Below are 13,250 nucleotides of genomic sequence, written 5' to 3'. Positions count from 1 at the left end.
AGCTCTATGCTCAGCCACAATGGAAAGCAGTGATGAGAGATCAGTTGTTCCACCCCATCTGAAACATAAAAGTGTGGAATTTTACTGCATAGCCCCTCACTAACTCTCTCCTATGGCACAGGGGAGGGATTCAGTGGGCAGCCTCCTGATCTTGTACTGGAAAGACAAACACTCTATTGAACTTGACTACAAATTGCTAGAAAGACTAGGCTGCAGCAGAACCTTGTTCTCAGGCTGAGTCGGGGTTTGTCTAAAGATTCACCATGTAAGCCAGTTTACATGCACCAGAACCGACTTGGCTGGGCTCACAATGGGTAATAAATATCCTACAGCCATCTGGGACACCGGAATACCTGCCTGGTGGAGGAACGCTCAGTTCAGTTCCAGAAGCAGCCAAGAGAATTAGGGAATTGGTGGCTGAGGTTGATGAGACTGCAGTAGAGGAGGATGCAGAAGATGCCATTACTGGAAGTGCGGCTGTCCTGGAAAGGAGCTACTGAATAGTGGCAGTGAGAGCAATAATGACTGCCACATGATTCTGGCTGTCTGCTGGGAGTTGCTGAGCCATCGTTGTGAGTACTGACACCTATTCTTCCAGCTTGAACTTGGCTTGCCACTAACAGAGGAGTTGTCACACTGCAAAAGGCTTTTTCACCAAACCAGCCTCCACTGACTTTAACCTCTACTTCAGTTGAGCAACAAAAATCAGGGCTGATTTCAGCTATTCTCTCTCCAGGGGGAGTTTTAATGGTCAAGTCTTGCTGACAGGAGTTCAGTGACGACCCAGATGCAGAGGGAGAGACAAAGACATGGAATGAACTGTTCACTAAGTTTAAATAAGAACTGTATAGAACTAAGGAAAATGATAGATTCTTGGCCAAAAAAGAGCGCTAAGCAAATCTTTCAAACTAGCTTAAACCTAATGCTATCATTGTGGTTCAAAAGCAGTAACCTAGAACTCAATTAATACTGTTCTTTTAATAGTGTCTGTCTAAATCAGTAATCTTCTTTCCAGAAAGTAGACTACGGTAAGCAGGGAGTGTTGTTATTGCTGGCTCCGATCAAGACTTGACAAGATTAAAACAAAAGGAAAAAAGCTAAATACAATTTCAAAGAAATTTTAATTGGCTGGAATGTGTGCATTTTCACATGTGTGATTGCTATCTTCTTTCAGCTGCCTGCCTGCGAGAGAACTCAGACTCTGCAGCAGTGTTTGCACTTATGACAAATGGGTGCTTGAAGAATACACTGTGAAGTCTCTTCCAGGGATGCTTACCATGAAAGAAGTTTAAATCTTTCCTTCCTCTTTTCCATCGATGCTGCCTGGCCTTCTGAGTTCTTCCAGCGGTTTGTGTGTGTTGCTAGAAAAACCGTGCAGATTCCATATGCTGAAAGGGCTGTTACCATGCTGCAAGACAGGCATTCAAAAATCAACTACTGTATATGAATCTGGAATCTTTAAAGTTCCTTCATACATACCATATGTCACTGAAAGTCAATATATAGATGTAGCAGGACTTCATGAAGTCCGGAGTCAAAGCTGAGAACTCCCAGGGACACTTGCCCGTGCTGTACTGCCAGCCTTGAGGGATCAGTCCTGCAAGGATCATCATTGCTGATGACAAGTACTTTTCAAAATTCAGATTAATAAATGGATTGAAATTTCACAGCGGTCCAAAGGGATTTCAACTTGTTTGTTGGATCAAGCCTCTTCTGAGTGCTAATCTTATAAATTAACTTCTGAATTACTGGTACGTCAATCTGAGAAGCAGCCAGTACAGATCCTCCCCAGCTTCAGAATGCCAGGTTATAAACAGTCTATACTATACGTAAGTGTAAGTGTTTGTGAAACCATTGGGATAGATATTCCAGCTACTCCGGGTCAGCAGGCAGCTTTTGCTGTGTGGGAACTCAGTTTGTGGACACACTTCTGACTTGTGAGCTGTCCAGGTTACCAAGAAACTAATCACAAGATCAATGTCTGCAGATAGCATGGAATTTGTAAATAGTAAGGAAAGAGTCAAGTCTTCAGAAACATTGACGAATACTGAAATGGAAAGGCATGCACTCAGATTTAACACAAAGTGTGATGAGAATAGATAATAAAAGCTGCAAATCGGGGAGGGAAATGAACAGTAAGTATTTCAGTTTGGTACCTTTCACTTGGACTGCCTTTGCCATCTCTTGCTTCTTCAAAATATAAAACATCATTTTTGGCAGATAGAATAAATTACTATAAACAAAATGACATAAACATGTTGCAAAATGATGCAAGAACCTAGATATACTTCTGTATTTTTTAAATACCAGCACAATGTCTAACAGACTGTTTTCTATATAAGAATAGCTACAAGTGTAGTATATTTGGACTGAGCATAAGCATTTCAGTAGAGAGCACATAAGAGGCTGTGCTCTTTGGGCTCAGATATCAGTATGGATTGAGGAAATAGCAATAGAGAAGATCACCAATACAATTAAGCAGGTCAGTTGTGGCTGTGACTGATTGTTTACCAGAAGGATTAATGCTTGGTCCACATTGATATACAACCTGTATAAGCAATCATACTACTTACCACATTGAGAAAGCAGCTCAGAGTCAATTGCATTGATGGGACTGGTCAGAAATCATACTCTGATTTCTGACCAGATTTCCTCCCCTGAAATATTTCAATAATCCGTTCCCGATGACACTGAAACGCAATAATTACCATTCCTGATATTAGTTTTTAATAACAGATGTAATTGAAATTCACTTACTTCAACAGCCCAGGAGAGATATGAACTCACCTGCAAATCTGCTGGGGTCGTCTATTGTGTCTGGTGCCCCCGATGTGACCTCCTTTACATTGGTGAGACCGGCTGTAATTTGGGGGAACAATTCATCGAGCACCTCTGCTCCCTCTGCCAAAAGCGGTAGTTCTCGATGGTCAAACATTTTAATTCTGATTCCCAATGCCATTCTGACATGTCGGCACAGGAGGAGGCCACCCTCAGGTTGAAGGGACGACACGTTGTATTCCGTCTGGGTAGCCTTCAACCTGATGGTATGAATATCAATTTCTCCATTCGGTAAAATAAATTGCCTCCCCCTCCCCTCATCTTCTATTTCCCACTCTGGCCTTTTACTTCATCTCAACTGCCTATTATTTCCGCTCTGGGTCAGCTCCTAATTCCCTTTCTCCTCTGGTCCACTCTCCTTTCCTATCAGATTCCTTCTTCTCCAGTCCTTTGCCTTTCCCACCTGCCTGGCTCCACCTATCACCTTCCAACCAGCCTCCTTCCCGTCCCCCACTTTTTTATTCTGATGCCTTCCCCCTTCCTTTTCACTCCTGCAGAAGGGTCTGGGCCCGAAGCATTGACTGTCTATTCATTTCCATAGAAGCTGCCTGACCTGCTGAGTTCCTCAGCATTTTGTGTATGTTGTTTTGAACTCTTATTTCCACTTAGTGGTACAAATTTCTGCCTGTCATCTTGTAACTCCAACACTATGCTGCTATACAGGTCTGTTGATAGTATGATAGTAGAAAGAATGTTAAGGTGCAGGAAAGTTGCTAAAACACGATTCAAGTTAAGAATGTGTCATATAAATACATGAAGTTAGTCTGGATTGGACGCAGCATCTCCAACACCATCACACTGAGCACTGGAGCCCCCCAGAGCTGTGTGCTCAGTCCACTGCTGTTCACTCTGCTGACCCATGACTGTGCTGCAACACACAGCTCGAACCACACCATCAAGTTCGCTGATGACATGACCGTGGTTGGTCTCATCAGCAAGAACGATGAGTCAGCATACAGAGAGGAGGTGCAGCGGCTAACGGACTGGTGCAGAGCCAACAACCTGTCTCTGAATGTGAACAAAACAAAAGAGATTGTTGTTGACTTCAGGAGGACACAGAACAACCACTCTCCGCTAACCATCGACGACTCCTCCGTAGAGATCGTTAAGAGCACCAAATTTCTTGGTGTTTACCTGGCGGAGAATCTCACCTGGTCCCTCAACACCAGCTCCATAGCAAAGAAAGCCCAGCAGGCTGAGAAAAGTCCATCTCCCACCCCCCATCCTCACCACATTCTACAGAGATTGTGTTGAGAGCATCCTGAGCAGCTGCATCACTGCCTGGTTCGGAAATTGCACCATCTCGGATCACAAGACCCTGCAGCTGATTGTGAGGTCAGCGGAGAAGATCATCGGGGTGTCTCTTCCCAACATTACAGACATTTACACCACACGCTGCACCCGTAAAGCCAACAGCATTATAAAGGACCCCACACACCCCTCATATAAACTCTTCTCCCTCCTGCCATCTGGCAAAAGGCACCGAAGTATTCGGGCTCTCATGACCAGACTATGTAACAGTTTCTTCCCCCAAGCCATCAGACTCCTCAATACCCAGAGCCTGGACTGAACGCCAACCTACTGCCCTCTACTGTGCCTATTGTCTTGTTTATTATTTATTGTAATGCCTGCACTGTTTTGTGCATTTTATGCAGTCCTCCATAGATCTGAAGTCTAGTGTAGTTTTATGTTGTTTTATGTAGTTCAGTGTAGTTTTTGTATTGTTCATGTAGCACCATGGTCCTGAAAAACGTTGTCTCATTTTCACTGTGTACTGTACCAGCAGTTATGGTTGAAATGACAATAAAAGGTGACTTGACTTGACTTAAGTAAATAAGATCATGAGAAAATAGGGATCACTTCACCCCTCAAACCTGTCCACCATTCAATTTGATCAACAACAATCTGCCCTATGCATTATCTCCATTTCTCTGCCAGTTCTCAAATGTCTTCAATTCCCTGACCTTTTAAAAATGCATCTACTTCTTTCTTAAGTGGCCCCAATTATCCTGCCTCCAAAACTCTGAGATAGAGAATTTCAGAGGTTCACCACTCTTGGCAGGATGAATATGGTGAGCAAAAGTTTGGAACATTTTCCTAGATATTAAGTCAATTGACTTCCAAATTCTGTGTATTTTCTAATGCAATTTCAGTCAATAAGCAAGTGTAACCAGAAATCAGGGCTTCAAAATCTACAGTTTTAGTTCAAGGTCAGGTGTATTATGAACAACTACCACACAAACACAGCCTGCCACGTGTGTGCAGTCAAGGTGACCTGGTAAAATGGGCATTAAGGGTAAATACTCTGATGGTTGGAATTATAGAAGGAGATGATTGTGGTTGTCAGATGTCAGCCTCACTCATTGGAGAAGATCCTTAGGTCTGTGCCTTAGACCAAGCCATCTTCAGCTACTTCACAAATGACCATCCATCCATCATGAGTCAGAAAGGGGGAAGATTGATGATGGTTGCACAATTTTCAATTTTATTTGTAACTCCTTGACAAAAGAAGCAGTCCATCCCTGTGTGCAGCAAGAGCTTAGACAACAAGTAAGGATGGTCTGATGATTGGCAAGTAGAATTTGGGTCATGAAAGTGACAAGCATTGGCTATTTTCAACAAAAGAGAATCTAACCACTTGCCTTTTAACCGCTGCAGAGTCCACTGCCATCAACATCACTGACCAAGCACTCAGCTGGCCCTTCAGGATAAATATTGGGGTTCAAGAGTAGGTCATAAGCTGGGTATCCTGCAGTGAATGACTCCGAACAACACACACTTTATATATTGCCAACACAAGTCAAAAGTGTGATGGAAAACATCCCACTTGTCTGGATGAGTGCAGACCAATTACTGTCAAGAAGCGTAATGTCATCCAGGACAAAACAGTTCGATTTATACCCATCCACCATTGGTAAATATTCACTCCCTCCACCTCCAGTACATAATAGTTGCCAAAGTAGTTCCTCACTTAGTCTACCCTATCAGCATTTCCTGTACCTATGACTCTACTATCAAGAAGTACAGGGCTAGAGCTGTAGGGGAGCACCAAAACCTGTTAGTTCTCTTAAAAGTTGCCAGCTGTCCTGACTTGGAAATATATCATTAATCCTTCATTGTTGCTGGGCTTAAATCCTGGAATTCCTTGCCAGGTAGCAACTTCAGCAGAGGGACCACAATGGTTCAAGTAAAAGACTTATCACAGCATCTCATGGGCAATGCATGTTGGCCTTATCAATGATGCCCAGGCTCTGGAAAAACAAATACGTTTAAAAAAACACTTTGATAGATGACATTTGATGCTTATGTTGGGTACAATTTGTGTGAATGAATTACTGAATCACCAACATAAACATAACTGCAGTTGTAACTGAGAACTTTGGGACTAACTTCCTTAGCCTGACTATAAGAAGTATGTTGAAAATTAAACCACAAACCACGACATATTTGCAAGAACTGATAGGCACGTGGTTACACTTTCCTATCGTGCCATACACTAGAATTCAGAGAAGGCAGAGAATTAAGCGGGATTCTGTCATTGTTTGAAGGTGATAACAGTGTGGTTTGGGGTACCTTGTGAAATTGTTTTACAGTTAGGAAGAGCTTTGTCAAAATTGTCATTTATCAAATCATATTCCCCCCTCTTTGCCATTACTACATATATGAAGTAGTTAGATCCTGTTTTACTATCAACATTTACAAATATTTCCTGAACCAGTTTACTTCCCCTCGAATCGCAACCGTTTATACTGAAGTTGCTATCTGCTCTTTCAACAGTCATTCTGTACAAAGTCATTTACTGGACTTGAAACTGTACTTAATAATTCTCTCTGTACTGACCCAAGAATGATAATATTGTAACAACACACACAAAATGTTGGAGGAACTCAGAAGGCCAGGCAGTATCTATGGAAAAGAGTACAGTCAGTATTTTGGGTTGAGACCCTTCATGATAACTGATTAAGGGTCCCGGCCCAAAACGTTGACAGCATTCTTTTCCATCAGTGCTGTCTGGCTTGCTGAGTTCTTCCAGCATTTTGTGTGTGTTGCTTGGATTTCTAGAATATGCAGATTTTCTCTTGTTTGATATTGTAACAACAGTTCCCCTTTAAGGAACTTATTGTTTTTATCCACTGAGCGTTGCCCCAAGTTAAATCTTTGTGAAAATTGCTTAATGCTGAAATATTTGGTGATATTAGTGAATGAGAGTTAACAAGATTATGTAGAATTAGTATACATTTGCTGTGAGATCAGAAGTTTCATAAAAAATAAAACACATTTGTTACTGAAAGTCCATAAAAAACAATAAAACATCCAGAAAGTTCTCCTGCAAAAAAGATTGCTTTATATAGTAAAATTGCGGAGTACTGTAATGAAGCAGAGTAATAGACAGAATTGGCAATGAGTAATTGGTAATTGGTTGATTAGATAGATAAATAAACAGGTCGATACTCTATTGATCCCAAAGTAAATTACAATGTCACAGTAGCATTATAAGTGCACAGATACACAAATATACATAAAAAAGAAGTAAGGAAGAATAGAAAATAAGTACCTCAAACAGTCTAACAGTAGGGGGTCATCACCTCCCCGGCCATAGGTTGAATTATTATAGAGCCTAATGGCTGAAGATAAGAATGTTCGCATATAGCGCTCTTTGGAGCAGAGTAGTTGTCTTAGTCTGTTACTATAATTCAGCTTGCACTGTCTGACAAAGACCTTCACCAGGGCCCTGTATTCATCCCCCTCGTCCTCCCTTTATACACCCAACAATTGCTGATTCATCAGAGAATTTCTGCAGATGACAGGATTCAATGTTGCAGCTAAGTCACATTATTACTGTCACATGTACTGAAATGATCATCTCTTTTGTTTTGCTGACATTGAGGGAAAGATTATAAAATTTTTAGGGTCTTACCACTCCCCTTGTCATGCTGGACCATAATGTTTGGAAAATTTAAGAACCAATTCACATTTTCAAAAACCTTTTAGAAACTAATGCCTTAATCTTGGGCAAGTATTTTCACCTGATTTTGTTTTAAAAATAATGTTTGCTGTATTCAGATCTATGTTACTTTATTTGATTTTTTAAAAAATCCACTTTTATTTAAGGAACTGAGGAAATATACATCTTAGTTTTGAAAGGCAATTTCATGGTAAAATTTATGATCCCTGAGAGTAACTACTTAGGTGTGACTAAAATATTTTTGAAGAATTAGTCATTACACTGTGTATTAATTAACTGCAGGTGATGAGTTACTCATGAATATACTGCTGTCCATGATGTCCATGATGAACAAAGTAACAGATCTCAGTGCTTCAGGATATGGAAGTTATGGCTAGGTCAGTGTTTAATTCCTCTAACTGTCCTTGAAAAGGTCTTGGTGAAAGACCTTCTTGTATATTGCAGTACTTCTCTGAATGTAGGCTCATGGTTCTGTTGAGGCTGAGTACCAAGATTTAGACCCGAAGATGATGAAGGTATGGTGATAGATTTTTAAGGCAGGATGGTGTGCATCCTGAAGGCCCTGCCTGCGCTAGCCTTCCTTGCCCCAGTTGATAGTAGAGGTTACGAGCTTTGTGAAATGCTTTCAGGGTAACATTAGACAAGTTACTCCAGTGCATTTTATAAATAAAACATATTGTAGCCACTCTGTCTATGGTTTAGACTGCTAAGTGGGATATCAATCAGGTGGATTGTGATATTCTGGATGCCACCAATGTTCTGAAGAGTTGGTGGAACTATCCTTAGAGCAGACAAGAGCTTGATTTAAAGTCTCAACATCTCCAGCTGTGCAGCATCTCCTTACTACTGGTCTACAGTCTCAGCTTAGATTTTTATGCTTAAGCATTTGAGTATATAAAAGCAAGTTAACAATATACTAAGTCACAGCTGATAATTACAAAGATCGTAACTATACTGGAAATCATCCCAATCAGCTTAAGTAGTTTCTATGAAATCAATAGAACTGAGCATCACTTATACATGGGTTATCATTTCTTCTACAACAAAATCCTGAATGAATTCAGGATTCCAGAGGAGAAATTAGGTGATTATATTTGTATTGCATCTCAAAACTAGTTGCTTACAGGCAACATCTCAAACAGTTAGACTATTTGAGGTTAAGATTTGCAGTTAAGTGCTTCATCTATCTACACGGAAATAAGACAACAGACCAAATCTGTGTTGACCAACACCCATTCAGCATTATACCCATCTAGAGCCTAAAAAAAACAGATTTACCTTACTTGGAGAGAACAGTGGCAAAGGACTACGGTTACCTGTTAAATATTTTCTGATTAATATCGCAATGTGTGTATTAAGGCCATGACTAATTGTGCAAACAATATAATTACAGTGGCAAAAGTACACTTGTACTGTGGAAGCATTGATGTAATCTTTTGAAATTGTTACCATCTTGTGTTCTGCTATCTTCTATTTCAGGAATGTAGATGATGCAATGCAAGCCACGCACTCTATAACAGATGTATTGTATGTAAGTAAGCCAGTTCAAAACAATTTTAAAAACATATCTTACTGCTGATCTCACAAACTTTTGATTATCATGTTTCCGCTGGAAGATTTGAAACGCACTAGTGCATTTTAAAGATTATATGAAGTGGAAACCTCATCTCAGACACAGGATGAATGTGGTCACTAAACATACCCTTTCTAATACTCCCTAAATAACGTATTCTGCATTGTAACACAGGCACGTAAAAGTTGGAAATCTTGTATTTAATCAGTAAAGATTAAAAATGCATGGTAGCTTTTGTTCAAAGCCAAATCTAACTGACATCATTTGTTGTACCGATATTGATCAGCCTGTTCGGCATTCCAGAACTTTGCGTTCATGTAACATTTAATGCCTGAATTTTAAATTTGAGTTGCGCGCTTGAATTCATCAGAAAAAGTAACACAAGGAATTTGATACACAAGGAGAACTTGGCAAGACGATAACTTTAGAGGCTCCAGCATGTGCCCTGATTACATACACTGACTTATGATATTTAAGTCTGCAATTACTCTGATTTTATAGTGACTCACAGTGACATACACACTTCTAGGGAGAATCCCACCACATTATTCAGGGCATTAGGGATTGTAGTTTATTTCTGCCAGAGGGAACAGAATAAGCAGGAAGTGCTAACAACTTCAGAGGCTTCATCCGCCTTCCAATTTTCCTTGCAGAGACTGAACAATGATTTAGCTGTGAGAAAAACTTAATCCACCACTCATTTAAAAGAATCACTGTGCATAAATCAAAAGACAGACTTCAACCCATCCCTCCTACCTGTAACTTAAAAATTCGTAACTTCCAAAATAATAAAAAGAAAAATATGCTGAAATCATGGAGTTGGAGTTCTGAAATTTGAATAGGTCTGGCATGGTAGTGTAGTCGTTAGCACAATGCATTACACTGTAGTCAACCCAAGATCAATTCACACGGCTGCCTGTAAAGGGTTTGTACACTCTCCTCCTGACCACATGGGTTTCCTCCGGGTACTCCTGATTCCTCCCACAGTCCAAGGATGTACTGGTTGGTAGGTTAACTGGTCATTGTAAGTTGTCCCGTGATTAGGCTCAGATGAAATCGGGGAATTGCTGGGCAGCACAAGGGCCGAAATAAATAAATAGAGTTGGAAGAAGAAAATGTGTGCAGAAACCAGATAATAGATCTAAGTTTTCAAACACCATATTGGGATGATGCACAGTTCCTCTATGTGCTGTTACCTTATTTCTAAATGGGATTTTGATTTTGCTACACCTTTTGCACCAAATGATCCTTTATTCCGAAGCTGTCAATGTACATGTGGTCTCATATGCAAAACTATAGACTTATATAGTCATATAGGGTAGAAACAAATCATTCAGTCCCACACCATGTAGTGCTGTAATATTCTTTCTGTGAACACCAGTGATTCAGATCCTGTATTAGAAACTAAATTCGCATATACCTACATTGTTGCTCAGTAAAATGGAGATATTGTGGCACCAGTTTTCATACTACACCACAGCAACTGCACACCATCACAGTACTGCATACAGTCCTCAGCAGCTTATGAACTCCCGACTTACTGTATATATAACCCGTACATATGATTGGGAGATCAGTGGAGTGGATTACCAGCTATTTTGGGCCGCTTGTATTTTCTGCAATGTGGGAACTCAGTTCAAGGCCGTATTTCCAATCTGCAGATTGTTTCATCGGAACAGAACCCTGCTGTATCCAGGGAAGGACTTGCAATGTTCTTAAATAGTATACAATTCTCATAACAATGAAAATAATATAACAGTACAGTAAATTTTCAATAGACCATTCAAAAATCCAAATGGATCAGCCTCTGACTCACCAGCTGATGTTTCTGCTTTCTACTTGCCCCAGCTCCACTTCCCACGTTCCCTATCTACTCACTTACATCCTGTTGCTGTGCTCCCCATTCCTCACCAGTGCTTCTGTTCGCATGCTCCCTTTAAGCTTCAGGTTCTTTTGGTTACTATCCCATAAAAAGTTACCTGGATCTGTTTCCTGCAAATTTGCTGGGATCACTGAATGATACTGTAATAGCCTTTTTATATATATATAAAAAGTGACCTTAAACTGTATACACACAAGTGCTGGGGGAACTTAGCAGTTCAGGTAGCATCAATGGAAAAAAAGTAAACAGTTGACACTCTGGGCTGAGACCCTTCTTCAGGACTGACATGGAAGGTCTGGGCAGGGGTTTGTGGGCTCTTGTCCGAATTAAGAGATGAGGGGAGGGAAAGGTAGCCAGCTGGAAGGTGATAGGTGAAGCCAGATGTATGGGAAAGTTCAAGGGCTGGAGAAGAAAGAATTTGATAGAAGAGGAGAGTGGACAATAGGAGAAGTAATAGGCAGAACAGAAGAAGCAAAAGGTCAGAGTGGGGAATAGAGGGTCGGTAGTTGATTTAGAGTTGTTACATCCAGTGAAAAAATTAGTTCTGTGCGCCCTCCATACTGATTGTTTCGAAAGATAACAACATTGAGGTAGCCCAAGGAAAAAGCAATACAGAATGCAGAATTTTGCATTATAGTTACAGAGCAAGGGCAGTACAGGTAGGCAATAAAGTGGAAGAGCCATGATGAAGTAGACTGTGAGACAAAGAGTTGGTCCAGGGGTATGATTCTCTCTTGCGGCGCGAGAGGTCCCGGGTTCAGTTCCCGGACGAGCCCTCACTTTATGTTATGTGCCAGCAGCAATAGACCACAGACTCAGTTTTTAATGTTAAACAACTATATTTTCAGTATCTACTCAAATACAGACGATTAAACAAGTTACTCCCCTGAACAAAAATTACCAGTGCTCACAAACTGCGGAGGTCTAGGAACAGTTCTTCCTAGGTCTTACTCAAACAAAGTTCTCGGATAGCAATCCAGAAGGTTCCAGAAATCTACGGGAACAGGTACAGGTGTCTGTGAGGGAGAGCTCATAAATCCACCTTAAGATGACATAAGGTGACAGTCACAGAAAATTCCAGAAGTCGAGTTGTCGTCACTGAAATACTAGAGTCCACGCAGGGATAACAAAGTGATGCCTAAGTTCCAAAATCCCCGTAGAGATATCACAAGGTGACAGTCAAGTGGTCGCCATTTAACGCACTCGAATCGATGTAAAAATTAACAAAAAGTGATCGCCACAGGATACTCCAGAAATCTAAGTACGGACCCTACAAAGTGACAGTCACGCATCCAATATGCACTGTGTGCCACTAATTATCACAATATTCTGGACACAGAGAAGTATTAGACTCGCCAACTGTGTAGCGAACTCTTCAACTAACTCCACCCAGCTCGCCCTCCTGCTGGTAGCTCGCAGTCCACTGTCCCAATGTTCCAGCAACCTCTCCGCATTTTGTTAATGACATCATCCACCCGCCTCATACAGGCACCTAAAATGACACTTATGGGGTAAAATAAAACGTTGACGTAACAATACAAAATATCAATAGACTTATAACAGCATGATAAATGCTGTCATTGAGCCTGATGCTGGGTGTTTACGAGCTTTTGTGTCTTTGCCCCACTCTCTGAAGCCAATGACTAGCTCATTTGTGTATCTAATTGTGAGGGGAAGGTTATTGCCTTGACACCATGCCACAAAGAATAGTCTGGAGAACCTCCAAGTGCAAACCAAGAGGCAGGAGATGCTGGATTAACAGAATTTTACTATACTACTTTATGGTATTTTCTCTGACCTTTCGAGTTCGTCCTCGCAGTTTGGTGAGACGCTTTTAACAACATAGGTAGCTAATTTTTCATTGACAATATTTCAGAATATATTTTCAGAGACATATTATTTAACCAGCTTCCTGACAACTGACGAGAAAAGAACACAAAGAAAAGTGTTTCAGTCAAAGTTACACTTAGAGGCATATTCATCTCTCCTCA

The 13,250-nt window shown here is 40.8% G+C and overlaps 1 long non-coding RNA gene across 1 annotated transcript; it reads right to left on the bottom strand.

Moving 5' to 3' along the window:
* Positions 1 to 2,651: 2,651 nt before the first annotated feature.
* On the bottom strand, positions 2,652 to 9,115 carry LOC140197358 (uncharacterized). The gene is made up of 3 exons (XR_011885927.1): positions 9,083 to 9,115; positions 2,788 to 3,038; positions 2,652 to 2,690 (listed from the first exon to the last, which is right to left on the bottom strand). It is a non-coding gene; the product is annotated as an uncharacterized lncRNA (long non-coding RNA).
* Between the last annotated feature and the right edge of the window lie 4,135 nt (positions 9,116 to 13,250).

This window comes from Mobula birostris, chromosome 5 (genome assembly GCF_030028105.1).
Source record: "Mobula birostris isolate sMobBir1 chromosome 5, sMobBir1.hap1, whole genome shotgun sequence".
Taxonomy (NCBI): domain Eukaryota; kingdom Metazoa; phylum Chordata; class Chondrichthyes; order Myliobatiformes; family Myliobatidae; genus Mobula; species Mobula birostris.
This window is presented reverse-complemented; position numbering and strand designations above follow the sequence as displayed.